Consider the following 10,051-nt stretch of genomic DNA (forward strand, 5'->3'; position numbering starts at 1 on the left):
CAGTGCTTCCTCCCCCCCTTGAAATTGATTTTCTTGTGTGATCTTGTCACAGAGACAGAAAGCTAATATGAACAGTAAAAATATTAGTATTAATGTTACTACTAATATTAGCTATTGCAAAGATTAATGCGTTTAATATGTGCAAGGCCCTTAGAAATACTCTGGCCCATAAATGTTTAGTGCATGTTAATTCCATTTATAATGTGGTGCTCTTCTTCCTTCCCCTCCCTCTGAACCTGTGAAGATGAATTTAACTCCCCAACTCCCATGCAGAATTTGGCTCGTATTAATAGACTGCTATGTAGATATTCTGAAGCCTTTGAAACTGGGATAGGGAGACATTATGGAGACCCCTTTGCAGCATGACTTTTGCTTTATGTAATATTGAATTCCCCAGGCCTGCACAATTTCTGGGAAACAGAATGTATTCAATATGTGTTTGTTGAATTGAATTCAGCTAAATAGGACTGAGAATTGGGGTGCTCAGAGGAAGTAGCAAAAACCTAAAGTGTCTCAAGAAAGGAAGGCACCTAAAAAATTTATATCTCCAGAAAATGAGAGGGAACATAAGAAATGCATGTTTTTCTACTTCACAATTTGGCTTGGCCTGAACTGATTGCTCTTCCTTTCATTCCCTTGGTAACATCCCTGCTTTTCTAAACCTGGCCATTTGTAACAGAATTTTTGCTAGTTGTCAGGTTGAACAAAAATAAATATCTACCTAAAATTAATACTAAAATGATTTACCAATAACCTTTCAAATTTCTGTCCAGAGGATGTGTGAGGATAAATAAAATTAGCAGAGTAAGAAACTTTCTCTTAACAGTACATCTTTCTTTCTTTTAAACAAAATATCTTAATTCAAAGTAAAACATCACCCACTCCTATCTTCTTCTGGCAAAAGCAGTTTAACACAAATACACCTTCCAAAAATGGAGTCTTTTGACTTCAAACTGGAAGAACTATCTTTGAACAAAGATGCTTAAGAAATTAATAAACATACTAGCTCCCTTGATAAGAGCAAGAATTTTAGAGATAAGAACTGTAACACTTACAGGAAACTATAAACAATGAGAGAGGTGTAGAAGTCCAAAAGTATTTCTAACAATCATGCAAGTGAGCAATCTAGGGCAAAGCTTGATTTGCCAGGAAACTGAAAAAAGAACTCACTACTGGCAAATTTCTACCCAAGTTACACTCATGATGCCAGACCTTTGTCTGAATCTCCTTGGAAGGTTTATAGTGACAGGAATGCTGTCACTTAGAGTAAATATTGCTCTTGCTGTTGTGCTCAGGGGCAAAACATTGGAAGCACCTAAACAAATGTCATTTTATCCATTTAGCAAGATTTCTTACATGAGCAAAATGAGATGAAATCAAGCTTCTGTGAGACTTGCAAGAGATCTGAGATTACCCAGTGGTACATAGGTAAATTTGCTTTCTTCGGGGAGAAAACATTTATGTCTGTGTCTTAGTTACTCTTCTCTCATTGCTGGGACAAATACTCGACACCCAAAATGAAGGAAGGAGAGGTTTATTTACCTCACAGTTACTGGAGGTTTCAGTCCATATTCAGCTGGGTCAAGGCAGAGCAGCACGTGGCAGAGGGCAACCTTTCATGGTGGCAGCAAAGAGCAAGAGTGCAAGGGAGCAGCAGCAGCTTAAGCAGCTAGTGTCTCCTCCCTCCTTACATTGTAATGCAAATTACCTGCCCCAGCCAGGTGCAGCATCCACACCCACAATAATCAATCACAAACTCCACATGCTGCCCCTAGAGTGTACGAGACTTTGGAGGGACAACTATGCACAACCCATAACAGTCTGATTTATAGCAGTTTCCAGTTTCCTTGGTGTAAATGTTCCTACTATTTCCAAGATGTCACTAAGTACAAAGTTACAGGGCATTGCTAGCTCAGTACTGGTGCTCAGCAGTAAGATAATTGCCTTACTTCCCCAAATTGGAGCTGGAATGGTTAGTGACTGCTATGCACTCTACAACCAATGACGGGAAGAAATGTACATTGCAAAGCACCCAATTCCCACATTTCTGGGTTATCTTAAACAGGTTCTAGAAGCACAGTGAATGTGCAAGCTTGAAAAGAGCTAGCAGGGCCCCTACAGAGGAGAGAATGCTCCACGTTGTTGCTGCCATTCTGCTGCACACTGACACTAACTGCAAGAGGGAAACAAGTAGCTAAGTGTAGGTGCTGATTCTATCTTGGTTTCCTACCGCCTCCTTGTTCCCATTGACCATACTGCCAGATCCAGAGCTGTCACTCCTTTGGTCTATCATTGGAAGAAGGAGGGGGTGGCTAACAAGACCAGTAAAATAATTTCATTCCACCTCTTCATAATTCAGCCTAGACTCCAGCTTATATAAAATTGACCAGGACAGTCAAGGAATATTTAATTAATATGATCCCAACAGACAACATTTGGAAAGGAATACTTGTGAATATGATTTTCTCATCCCAGCTAAGTATTGTTTTACTTTGGAAGGCATGGCACCAACACTTGCCATTCCATGGTTTCCTGGACAAAAATTAATATTGTCTCTATTGTGACAAGCTTTCTATTTGTGACTGCAGACAGATGGACTCAGTTCTGTGTGTGCCTCTACTGCAACCACTCTGCTCTGAAATTCTTTTAATTGTGGAGGGAAAAGCTGAACAGAGCTAGTCTGAGGGTCTACCCTTCCACTCCACTTACAGACTCTAAGTAAATTTTATCATGCCTTATAAGGCATACCACTGGGAATTTGGGAGGCTGTGTTTTGCCCCACTCTGAGTAAATCAGTGGAAGTTTTCTTTGAGGGCCAACCAGATAGCTCAGCAGATTAACGTGCCTGTTTAGGCAGATGCAGGGACCAGGGTTCAATCCCCGGTGTGCCGTGCTGGCCCCACCCCTGGAGCATGCTGAGATAGCGATTGAGACTGGATGAGGTGATGCACACCTGTAATCCCAGTGCTTGGGAGGCTGAAAATGGGAAGATCGCTATGAGTCTGGTCTGTGTAGAAAGACCCTGTAGACCCAGTACTAAATACATAAAAAAGAAAGTTTTCTTCTGTGAACATCCCATACACTACTGAAACGTATGTGGCAAAACTGAAGGTCAAACTGTTTACTTTTTTCAGAAAATGAAGCTGTATTTTGAATTCCTGAGCCCAAGTGATAATGCAGCATGTCCTGACTTCTCCCTGATAACTTTCAATGCTCATCATAAACTCTGGAAATGTTTTGCTTTAGGTGAGACACAACTGCAAAGACCAGGGAAGGTGAGAATCTTCTCTCTGTTCTAAACACAGTATCTGAGCACATAAAACAAACTGTGTGTGTGAGTTTGCTTCTTTGCCACTCTTCTCTCAGCCCATTCTAAGCCCCTTCCTCATGACTGAGGAACATTCTTTGCATTTGATAGTTTATATGTTTTACTTTCTCCTCACTAAATCAAACGCTGACCATAGTGACCTCAAGATTGTTCTGCACTCTGGTGCCCAGAGCCTCGCATGTCCCAAGTACCCAATAAATATTTTGGTATTAGTATCTTACACTTCCAGAGCATGGTGTCTGTTGGCCCTGAGTTCTTCCTGCTCTTATCCCAATGCAGAGCATTGCCACTCAACATGACTACCTATAGGCTACAAAATCAAGGCACAAAGTCCAGACTTAGATCTAGGACCTTCAGCCTCCAGACAGACCTAACTGCAGACTCTGGGTGAGAATCTTCTTGTCCTGCTATTGTAAGATCAGAAATGACCCTGTGCCTGCATCTCATGCTTAACTTAGGCATGGAAGTAAGTGGGGCCAGCAGCAAAGGGAGCGGCATGATCACTTCTTACAGCACAGGGAACCTAGCAGCATCCTAAATAGCAGTTCCTAATGAAGGGTAAGAGTGTACACCAACTCACTTGCCTGCACACACACACACATTTCCCTCCTCCAGAACACCCCCTGCTTTCTCACATTAACTTAGCCTTTCCCCCTTGAGGGAAGGAGGTCTCCTACCATAAGCAGAAAGAAACAAGCCACATGTAGACCACACAGAAACTCAGATAGTGGAAGGTGTGTGGATGTAGAAATTTAAATCTGTGGTTATTAAGTTCAGCATTTGCTTGTTTTCCCAAAACACGCTGAAGATTGACTTTCACCACATGAAACTTTTACATGGATTGTGCTACCAATTTTATGTCTCAGTTGATAGCTATAGACCTTGAGCCTGGATTATAAAAATGATCTGGAGAGGGAAAAGAGTTCCAGGTGTTTGCAGGGTTGGATTAACACTTGTAAATTACTTTCTGTCAAATTTAATTTGTACTTTTTTTCAGAGGAAAAAAATAAAACTCATAAAGTTGAATAAACAAACTAAGCACAGAAGGATGAGATATGGTGTCCCCATGACTCACTTCCACCAGGGATACACCATGTGTATGTGAACTGAAATTCTACAGAACATGACTCTCTTCTTGGGACTGTCCAGGCACTCAGGGCCTCAGGTCAGCAAAGGGTGCAATGTAGATCTTAGGGCTTAGAGAGTTGCCACTGAAAGAGAAAAGAAATATTTTCTTCCCCCAGGGCAAACTGAGATGGCAATTGAGACTGGGCCTCGTGGCATGCACCTGTAATCCCAGCATCTGGGGGGCTATAAGCAGATGGATCACTATGAGTCCGATCTAGTAGTGAGACCCTGAACACCCTGTAGACTGTTCCCTAAAATAAAAAATAAAAAAGGAAATCTTTTCTTGGATATAGACTTTTAATTACTGGAAATATATTGCTCACCCTCTATCAGCTCTCTAGGAGGCATGGCATCCTTCTTGCAAGTTCTCCTCTGACAGTTTTCCTGTATCTTGGCCAAATGATCACTCCGTATACTTTGCATGCTAATGATGATTTCAAATTTGAGGTATCTGAATGAAAAGCAATGGAAAATTCCAAGGGATAATGACAAAAGAGGTTTAGTGGAAGGCTGAAAAGAGCAGAAAATGTATACAATTGCTATTGTTGGCCTAAAATTTGAATCTCCAAGTGCTCAGAGTCTATTTTTCAGATTAGGGCGCATATAGAGGTACTCACAAAAGTTGCCAGAAAAAGTGTTTCTGTATAATTCAATTTGTCAGTATGGTCAGTACTTACATTGCTTCTCCTGACCAGCTACTAATTGCCCTAGAGTACAATGCTGCTAGCTGTAAGGATGTTTATGGCTCCAGGAGTTCATGAAGTAGAACTGTAAAAATATTCCAGTTGACTATTCATCAGTGGCTCTGGAAAATAATTAGCTGAAATAGTCCTACTCAGACATGTTAGTTACAAAAAAATTCCAAGCAGAAGAAATATGATGAGTACATTCAAGGAAACAGAGGTAGAGCATGCATCCACACCCTCAGAATATTGCTCCTTGCAGGATTGTGTGTCAGAGCTTCTTGATTTGACATATATCTTTGATAAGTGTCCTATTTCTTGTTTCACTCTCAAGTCATGTATGTCACTTGCATACCCCTTTCTCACTGATTATTTTTAAATTTTAATGTAAAGACCATTGCCTTAAGGACAGGAGATGCATTCACATTAGTAATGTACCTGATCTTCCCTGCATCTCAGTTTCCTCATCTATAAAAAGGAGACAGTTACTTTTCAGTGGATGTAGAGGAACAACTCCAGGTAAGGATCTCAGAACAGCACTAGTAAATAATAAGTACTTGTTAACTGTTAGTTTTCTTTAGCATGCTTAGAGCTCTGTGGGGATTAGCTGCGACAGGTACTGGTGGAGAAACAGACACCAGTTAGTGGGTTGTTGCCATAACAAGGTGACAAATGACAGAGGCTTAAGTTTGAGTCAAGCAATGGAAATAGTGAGAAGTTGAAATCAGAATCTATTTTGAATGTTTTGCCAACAGTACTTACAGAAAGAAAATGTGAAGTGAGAGTCACATTAACTCCCCACTATTACTGTTTCTCCCGAGATCAGTACAGATGTTGGTGCACAAAAAGTCCAGGAGACCATTGGGTGCTCTGATTGGACATGCTTGGTAGATATCCAGGTAGGGTGAACATACAGGTTAAAAGCATGCTGAAGTCCAGAAAATAGGTCTCTCTCTATGGAAGAGAGTGATGATAGAAAACAGAAAGACCCAAGGACTGCATGCGGAGAATGTCCAGTTTTAGAATGTGGTGGAAAAGAAGGATGAGTGAGCAAAGAAGAGTGAGAGGGAAGAAATGGAGAAGCATGTCTCAGAATAAATACTGTCAAAAGCAGAGGGTGTGTGCCAAGTACACCTGAAAGAATGAGAATGGAAGACAGATGTGAGTACTGGCTAAGTCATGAAAACTAGTGATTGCCTTAATGAGACAATTCCATGACAAGAAGTATGTATTTAGAAGACAGAATGACAGGCATTCCAAGTGTGACCCTTCTATTACACATTGCTATCTTCAGTGCAGTTGCTTGGTGTCTTAGTTACTTTTTACTCATTGCTGGAACAAATACCAGATACTCAAAACGAAGGAAGGAAAGGTTTATTTAGCTCACAGTTACTGGAGGGTTCAGTCCATATTCCATTGGCTCCAAGGCAAACAGCAGTTCATGCAGCAGAAAACAATGAAGAGCAGAGGAGGAGCAGCAGCTGTGGCAGCATCCATCAAGCCTACCTCTTCCTTCTGTACTGATTGTGAAGACCAGCTCTCCACAGTGAAGATTGGAGCTCCTCTAAAGTGGCGCGGCTGCCAAGATCAAGCTCCTCCAAAGACTGGGACTTCTCCATGGAAGAGGGGTGGAGGGCAGGAAACCAGGCAGGGCGGCTTCCTGCCTTTCTCAATTCCTGGGCCCTGCCCACTTGCAGGGCTAGGCCCCCATGCTGAGATCTTCCAGAGCTGATTCAGCCAAGTTGACACAAAGTATCAACTAACACACTTGGTTCACAGATATCAGCATGTATAGTTAGTCAGGGCAAAAATCCTACCAATTAACTGCTAGCTTCAAAAACCTGCTGATGTTTCTCACTATCATTGCCTTACCCATCCTGCGCATATAGATGTATGCTTTGCCTGTCATGTTTCCCAGCTTTTCTCCTTGCCCTCTCCTCACTGTCCAATCCTCAAGTTCTTGCTTTCCTTTCAACTGTGTTATACCTTTCTATTTGTACTTCTTCTTTTGAGTTCTTATACTATGAAGACTACATGATATTTACACATGTGGGTCTGGTTTATTTCACTTATGAGTATATCTTCAAGTGGCATCCACTTCAATATAAAAGCTTCAAGTTCATCATTCTTTATAGCTGAGTAATACTCCATTGTATAAAATGCCACATCTTTTTCAACCATTCTTCATAATGATGAGCATCTTGGTTGTTTCCAAGATTTGGCTACCACAAATTATGCTGCGATAAACATAGATACACTTATATCACTATGATATGACATTTTCAATTCCTCCAGGAAAATTCCCAGTAGGGGCATAGCAGGCTTGAATAGGATATCCAATCATAGTTTTTTTAAGGCATCTCCACACTGATTTCCATAATGCACTAGTCCCACCAGCAGTGGAGAAGGGTTCCTTTTTCCCCCACAGCCTCTCCAACGTTTGTTGTTGATTGATTTATTTATGATAGCCATTCTTTCTGGGATGAGATGATATCTCAATGTTGTTCTAACTTGCATTTCATGGATGGCTAGTAATGCGAAGCATTTTTTCATATATTTATTTGTTTCTTTAATTTCTTCCTCTGAGAAGCATGTGTCCATCTCGGATGCCCATTCGGATTGGGTCTTTAAATTTTGGGGCCCTAGTGTTTTTTGAACAGACCTTTGTCTGAGTACTTATTTGTCAAGATTTTTTCCAAATTTGTGGGTTGTCTTTTCAATTTGTTGGTAATTTCTTTTGATGTGCAAAAACTTCTCAATAAGAGATGGTCCCAGTTGTTAATTCTTTCAAGTATTACCCATGCAATTTGATTTTTGTTCATGAACTCTTTACCTACCCCTATGTCTTCAAGAGTTCCTCCTACTTTCTCTTTAGAGATTTCAGGAAACTCCAATATGCCAAAGAAATGAACAGCTCTGGTCTAACTGAAACTCAGCTTCCATCTGTACTTAGTGCTTTGCTTTCTATTCTTTTTCATCCTTCTACCTTCCAACTTTATGACAGTGCGTTGTGGACATATCATCTTGTCTCTCACATATCACAAATTCCTTTTGGACTAGATCTGTTTCATGACTAAATGCCCAGTTCTTGGAGAAAGCTAGCTCAAACAGTTGTGTCAGCAAATCTCTAAATAAAGTCCCAAAGTTGTGGCATACAATCTGAATGCCTTATATGACTGCTTAGCAAATATGATGATCTGTATGGAGCTACTGCTACATTTGTAGGAAGATTGTTACTCTAAGTTGCTACGGTTTTAAAGTTTTAAAATTAAAATACTATTTAATCTTATAAATGAACCAGACTTAATGTAGAGATTTAGTGTTTCTGTTTTAATGTTTCTATCTTTAATCCATTTTGACTTTAGCTTAGTGCATGGTGACAATTCTGTCATTTCCATAATGAGAAAAGTCTCCATGAACTGGGAGAAATGATGGGGCAAAAATCAGTAGAGCTAAGTATATTTGACAGGCAAAAGAACTGACCAATCCTAACAAATGTTTAGGAATGAGATAATCATTGGTGTGGATCTAAAATTTGACTGTGTGAGGGATGCTACAGTGAGACTTAAAAACTTCAGCTGAGAGAAGGGTACTAAGACTCAGAGAAAGAGACCTGTCTAGGGGAACAAGCTCAGAAAAAACAGCATTTTCAAGGATCCCTTGGTCTTTTCCACATAGGAGTTACAGCCTGACTCATGAGTAAAAATGGAGATTGCATGTTGTCAGGCGAAATGCTGAAGCGGTGGCCCATTTTGGGTTTGCTCCAACTATGGAACTTAGTTTGAGTGCTGGTTTCAAAGCATTATTTTAGCATGAGAAAAATGGAGGAACTATTTCAAAAGAAAAAGCTGTAAGCTGTACTACAGAAAAAACAAAGAAGACGCAATAGAGAGTGGTACAACACAGTGAAATGCCACAACCCTCACAGAGCAGCTGATGCACCTACGAACTCTAGAAACTTTCATCTTAATCTCCTAGATGGAGATTTGCTCTTCATCTTCTTTATGACACCTTAACCAGTTGAAGATTTGAAAATCTTCATCTTCCATGTATGTAAAAGAAAACTCATTGTAAAGAAGTCCAAGACAGAAACATCTTACAAAAAAAAGGGACAGTGTGCTCCAACTACTTTATATTTGAAATAGGAAGGGATATTTTCCAGAAAGTTTAATTTTAGTTCTAGTGATGTCTTCTTTTAATAATCAGTAACAGTATAATTATAATCAAACCATGCTTATATTTCACTTTCAGAAAAAGGAAATTATTTTGTCTTTACTTTTTCAAAGGGATTTAATGAGATCTCCTTGTAATTAATTTTTAAATTGTCTTTATTTCTAGCTCTGTCTTTAAATAGACTGAGAAATAGATATTTTCAAAACCTTTTCACCATAATACTTTTGAAAATCAAATTATTACATAAATAGAATTTTATCATCACTTCAAAGCAAAAAAATGAAAGGTAAGATTTTAAGGACTACACTATAAATTGTTTGTACAGTTGTAATAATTTGTTTAGAAATTATGTTCATAAAGACACACAGAGATATTTAAACTTAATTATAGTTTGAGAGACCCAGTCCTAGCCCAGGTCCTGTGAGTGTGTGGGAGAGCTTCTGGCTACCCTGAGTCAGCGGGACCTACTGGTTCCAGCCCAGGCACAGCGTGGGTGAGACCCTCTTCCACCCACTTGGGATGCCCCCCCCACCACTTTGCAGCACCTCTACCCCGCCTGCCCAGTAGGAATTTCTGCCACATTCAAGGAACACCCAGATCCAGTCCTAGCCCAGGCCTGGTGAGTGTGTGGGAGAACTTCTGGCTACCCTGCACCAGCGGGTCCTACTGGTGCCAGCACAGGCGCAACGTGGGTGAGACCCTCTTCCAACCCCTTGGGACGCCCCTCACCACTCTGCAG

The sequence above is a fragment of the Octodon degus genome, unplaced genomic scaffold, assembly GCF_000260255.1.
Source record: "Octodon degus isolate 3935 unplaced genomic scaffold, OctDeg1.0 scaffold00134, whole genome shotgun sequence".
Taxonomy (NCBI): domain Eukaryota; kingdom Metazoa; phylum Chordata; class Mammalia; order Rodentia; family Octodontidae; genus Octodon; species Octodon degus.